The sequence below is a fragment of the Lygodium microphyllum genome, chromosome 19 (assembly GCF_053477565.2).
Source record: "Lygodium microphyllum isolate KBCC chromosome 19, Lygodium_microphyllum_v1.1.10, whole genome shotgun sequence".
In the NCBI taxonomy this organism is placed as follows: Eukaryota; Viridiplantae; Streptophyta; class Polypodiopsida; order Schizaeales; family Lygodiaceae; genus Lygodium; species Lygodium microphyllum.
In genome coordinates this window covers 36,666,749-36,673,382 of record NC_141153.1, presented here as the reverse complement: position 1 = coordinate 36,673,382, position 6,634 = coordinate 36,666,749, and positions in this window count along the sequence as shown.

Here is a 6,634-nt window from a genome sequence, read left to right as displayed (position 1 = left end):
TTAGCTAGGGCTCCTTATGCTCGCACTAATAATTCTTTGCCGTTTATCAAGAACTTCGATCCTTCCTTCTCATTATTAAGCCAAAATGTTACAAGCAAATAAAATCTCAAACTTTTGAATTAGAAGAACTGAGATTATCTAAGGCTTCATGTCTTCGTACAATAATTTATTTCCGATCTATTAAGTCATCAATGATTTGGGGTTTATCAAGAACCTATTAAGCGAGCCTTAATACAAGCCAAAATGCTTGTCATACTCAAACTTCTTCTCAACACAACTTTACAACAAAGGTCTGTTAAAGTCTTTATTTAATGCAGAGAATTATGAGATTATATAATATGTACAATAACTCTATAAATATGATTTCATATATATAATACAACTTTCAAGTTGGTTAAGACTCTTGTAAAGATGGTCCATTGGAGTTTTGATATCGATACTTCACTTGATATTATTAACTCTTTCCACAGTTGTTAGCATCGCCTCTTTTGGGTCTAGGTTGTTCTTGAATAAAAAATTACCGTGAGGTGGTGGTCTATTTTTTCTCTTTTTCATTTTTTGTTTTGTCGTGTATGGGTTTCTTCCCCTTTTTTTCTAACTCAAACAACCAACACAATGTAGAGCTTCAACACACTATCTCTGCTCTTTTTAAGTTTGATAAGAAAAACCATCATAATTGCTTTCAATGTAGTAGATGTGGAACTATGGTCTAGAAACCCAACCCTAGTCACCCAAAAGTAGAGCATCCTAAATGATAAGAGGCCAAGGACCACCCTATTATGAGTTTTGAACCAATGATCTTATGCAAGTGGCATTCCAACAATATGGGCTCTTATTCAAACAAAAAAAGGGGGGGAAAGCCATAATTGAGTTCATGATTTTGTTTGTTCTCTCCTATGATACAGTTTGTAGGACAATTCACACTTATATTATTTGAAGGGCTATAGTAAAACCTTAGTCTATTTACATCGAATTAGACAATTCACATATATGTGATTTGAAGGGTCGTAGTAAAACTTCAATCTATATGTATTAGATTGGTGCTAATATATTCAAACAATATGCTTTTCTAAGCAATAAGTAAGCCAAGCTTATAGAATATGCTAAAGACAAAGAGGGGAAAAACAATCAATCCTACTTCCATTTATCATGAACAATCAAATATTTCCACATATTGCCTTATCCTCGATATAGCTAATGGTCACCCATAACTATTGCATACTGTGCATCCACCCTAAACATTCCAACTAATGTTATTACATTGTTCTCCTCCAACTGCTTATGCACACGCATTGATTTGATTATCTAATGTTGTTCTTTTTCATTTTGCTGCATCACATCCTATGGTACCCTTTATGCCTTCTTCAATTAACTTATGCAATCATTGGGCACAAAGATGAGAGGCCCTACGAGGATGAAGCTACGCTTAAGGAGGTAATGTTGCAAAGGGAGGTTCAACAAGAACAATAATGCAAAGTCAATGAGGGTTGCACATCAAACTAGTAGGTTGGAGGGTGGATGTTAGCTATTGTAGGTGGTGATAATGGTTTTGTATTCAAGTTGCTATAGATTAGAGCTACAAAGAGATGATAAGACGAGGAAGATGTGTCAAGGTTAGATGAGTAGATGAAGATGGGCTTGTAGATTTAGATGAAGAGTAGAGCTATAAAAGCAGGAGACAATCACTTTGATGAGTTTAAGCACTAAATGAACAACAGACTAGTGGTTGGGAGTGCAATTGTGGGGGGGGGGGGTAGGTAGGGGCGAGGGAGTGTGCACACGCTTGCTTAGCTTACATATTTCAGTTTTGTATAATTTTCCCATTTCTATGATTTACATGTATGACTACTTTGTGGGATTGTTAAGCCTTATGTATGGAAGAGATTAATGTCAAAACCAAAATCGATCAAGATTAAATAAAAGATAAAAGGGAGATGGCTTATGTCACGAAACAAATAATATGCCATTGGCATGCCAACAAACTTACCTAACTTCGCATTTTACTTTTAAAAACATGATTTGGTCAAACAAAATTGCTTAATTGAAATTCTAATGATAATTGTAATAATAACCTTCTCGAGCAAATACATTACACATAAGGGGCTCCTAAAGAGGCTATTTGAATGGAGTGATGTTGTATGCATAAAGGACATCATGTTTGTATCAACCATGTTCACATCCATGGGTGGTTGACCTTCCTAACTCTATCTTCTCAACGGTCATCTCCCTTCTCTCTTGCTTTATTCAAGGGGTCACCATTAATAACATTGAGTAGTGCGACACTAGTCTAATGATAATTGTTTTCTTATCTAGTAACAATAATAAGCAGTATGCCCTTCTTGTGTAGGTTGATTGTGAATTTGAGTCATTGATACTTTGTTTATCCAATGATAATTATTTATTGTCTATCAATAATAATAAGCAATAGCAATATGCCCTTCTTCCATAGGTTGGTTATGAATTTGCATCGTTGCTACTTTATTTGCATGAGCAAAGGTGGCTGTATCACCTCTCCATAGCTACTTGTAGTTTGAGGTACTAAAAAATCTACACGGATAATGATTTGTTTCACATGGCACCACATCCTCAATCACTAGGCTAGTCAAGCAATTGGTACCTCTTAATGATGTGGTCAACACATTCCAATGGCATGGCATGCTAACAGGGTGTAGTTGTGCATGGAAGAGCCTTTGTCACTCTAAAGATTGCATGACTTCTATTGAGTAGGCATCATGAAGACATTCAAATGCCATTTTCCTTTTAATGATTATATGCATATGATGTACATATGGTCATTACAATAGTGGCAACACTTAATCTTTCTTGTCATGCACATATTTGGACTAGAAGAAATCTCCTTAAGCTTTCTTTCATGTATTGGCCTTGGAGATGATTTGATTATGCTACTTTGGGAACAAACTATAGACTTCTCCAAAATGAAAACAATTTTGAATATTCATCCTCTATGCTTGTTCTTAGCTAAAGAGCCCAGCAAATTGCCTTCGATACAAGAAATTGCAGATTTAATTTTAGGAACTAATTGCATAAAAAATGTGCGCTATAAAGCATGTTCGCTAGTATATTAGAGTCTAATGTGTAATTTAAGCCATTATTTGATAGCATTTTACTCAACCAAATTCATCACCTAGGGGTGCAATTATTCTTTCCAAAGGACAAAGATGCATGTATAAGTCTATGTGGACTAGCAAGGTATTAACTACATTAAACTATCAAACACATACCTGAATTTAAGAATTAGTGTTCTACTAGAATGCCTTTATGGAGTAAATTTATTCACCCAATATTGATCTCAAATATCCTATCTTCAATACCTGGTATGATATTTTTAAAGCAATGCTAATGTGTTTCTTGGTAGTGATAATACTCATGGTACGTTCAAATAAGGATATCATGTTCAACACTTAGCATGATCTTCTTTAAGCCATGTGAACGTGCTTTGCACAAAGAATGCTCGTGTTACATTCAATTCATCAATGCAATATAGTTTTTCTCTCTATCTAGGCATATTTGACTTGATATTCTTCTAATATCCTAATTATAAATAAATTATTTGAGGAGCACCATAAGCATGCCTAGGTAACACTAGATCTCCTTTAATAGCATAAGTTTTTTTTTTAAATGAGTAACGACTATTTCTTCACCAACAATATGGAATGCTTGAGATTCACTACAATATATGAAGGGTATACCAATGGAATATAAGACAAAAATACATGTAAATTTGTTTTGAAATGTTAGGCCTTGCCATTGGAATAATCATTTGACATTAGTTATAGTCTATGTGCATCAATGTCTACACCGACATAAGCGGTAGAATTAACATCGAAATTCTCATTGCTAAATAGTATCTCTTTTTTCGACAAATATTTTGACCTATGTAGAAAATCATATTGATGAAAACCAATAGTTGCATGAAAAGAAAATTTTAAGTAAGGATCCCTACTCTCAATGTCCAATATCTTGTCATACATAGACTAATGTTGAAGTCTGTATAAAACCCCAAGCATAAAGACTATAATGTAATACTTGAATGCATAACACAATAAAGATATTACAAAGTACATGAATGTATGAAGATAATACAATGATATCCTCATAATATAGCAACAAGTGAAAGTATAAATCCCAAATGATATAATTACAAAAAATGAAGATTTCTTCATAAAACTATAACTCCTAATGTTAATATTGAACATCGAAATAGGAGAGAACTATGAGATCCCTAATTAATCAGAGATCTCATCCTTACACAATCCCTCCTCCCTAATTAATTAGAGATCTCATCCTTATACAATCCCTCCTCCCTAATTAATCAGAGATATCATCCTTATACAATCCCTCCTCCTTGCCCCAATGATGCAACAAGGAACAAACATAGATCATAAGAATTCTTGAATTAAACAAAAAATTCAAGCTTGTTAGTGCAATATAACTTGCTACTTCTCCTCCTTGCGAATGTACCTTCTTTAAAAGCTATTGAATTCCATGGCACCTTGCATACTCATCATCTAACTCGGTTAGTGAATGACCAATGAAGCTACACCGATAAACATAGGTATAAAATCTTGAATATTAGATGAATAGATTGATTATTGAATTGACATATTAAGTCCAAACATAGAATGTAAACATATTGAAGCATAATACCTATAAACTCTCTCTCAAAGCTTGGCTCATTTAATGCTCCTAAGTTTTGATGATGACCAGTAGCTATAGTTTGGGTTATGAAGGTATTAGGGTAGAGGCCAATGTGGTTGGTTGCCCATCTTAGTCAAGAATCCTAGTTATACATATAGACACTCATTTTTTATTCTTTAAGTGATAAAGCAATAAGGTGTTTCTAACAATTGAGCTATTGGAGGCACCACAAACATACTCTCTCTCTCTCTCTCTCTCTCTCTCTCTCTCTCTCTCTCTCTCTCGTCTCCTTGCAACTTCATTAAGCAAGTGAGAGTTTCTACGCAATGTCACCATCAAACATCTCCATAGTCTCCATTTTGAATGAGATTTGACATGTGTGAAGATGTCTGATTTATTTTTCAATCAGAGGCCTTTTTGGGCTTAGTTTTTGGGTAAGTGCTACATAGGCTATTTTGCCTTTTTTGGTAGCCTACATAGGTTGTTCAAAATGCGCAAGATAGGTTAAGGCTTATAGTGTTCATTGTAGAGGTGATGTGTATAAGTTAGCAAGCATTGGTAATTGGTGAGATTGACTATTAGAAATAAGTGGTTTAAGGTTGCAAGTCATTTGTTATGGGTTAGAAATTATAGATTTCATAGTTTTGGAGCTTGTTGTTGGCTACCATTGTATGCATCATGTTATTAGAGTAGAGACTTTGATGTACATGTTGTAATAATTCTTAAGCTACATATATTGTCATATTGTCCATGCATATTTGCTTGTGAATGAGCAATAATATTATTCTTTGATGTACTACTGTGGTTTCACGAAGATGAATCTATTGATGTACTTTTGAACAACTATTGTTATGTTGCTATATTTGTGAGGAAGTATTGAATGTTTTAACTACATACAATGATGTTCACAACGTTTGGTTAACAATATATGCATTATCACTAAACAATGATTCATTTTATATCTTCTCTTAATTTTGATTATACTGAGTAGGTGTTTCAAAAAAATTGCTAGTGTTGTGGTATATTTTATTGATTCTCTGATTGCTATTACGACAATTACTTGTTGTTTTGCACAAATGGCTTCATCATCTACAATGAATAGACAACATATAACATTAGGAAGCTTGATGGTACTGACTTCAATTTGTGGAATAAGCAGATCTAAGATACCCTTATTTAAAAGAGGTAGTTGAGGCACATCAGGCGCATAAATGCAAAACTAATAAACATGTCCGAAGGAGATTAATTAGAGCTTGATGCATTGGCAAAATCCATTATTAAGCTACACTTGGTAGAGTCTATGTATTTTACAATTGTGAATGAGACTAGTGCACATGACATATGGAAGAAGCTATATGACATTTATAAGAAGAAATTTGTCTCTAATAATGTGTATCTCATCAAAAGTTGTTTGAGTTAATGTAGATGAAAGATTGAAGATGAAAATTGTCTCTAATAATGTTTCAATCAATCATTAAATGTGTATTGAAGATTGCATGCTACCTATAGTGTACGAGTGTTCAATTTAATGTAGATGAAAGATTTTTGAAAATTGTAGATGAAAGATTGAAGTGTATGAGTATTCAAACTTTAATGTAGATGAAAGATTGAAGATGAAAATTGTCTCTAATAATGTGTATCTCATCAAAAGTTGTTTGAGTTAAGATTTTTGAGCTTGCATTTGATTGAATATGATGTTGAATTTAGTCAGTGATGGGTGCATGCTACCTATAGTGTACGAGTGTGTGGTCATGGTGTGTATAGTAAATATAGGGTGACATACGCATGGGTGCTTTTATCCACAATAACCTCCGACTTAAAGGCAAATGTGCCTCGAGTGAGGAGAGAATAATAAAAAACTGACAAAGTACAAATATACATGAAATACAATAGGATGAGGGATAGAAATCATCTCATCTTACACCCATCATCTTCCTAAGGAAGGCAAAGCGTTCTCCTGAGAGACTTTAGTGAA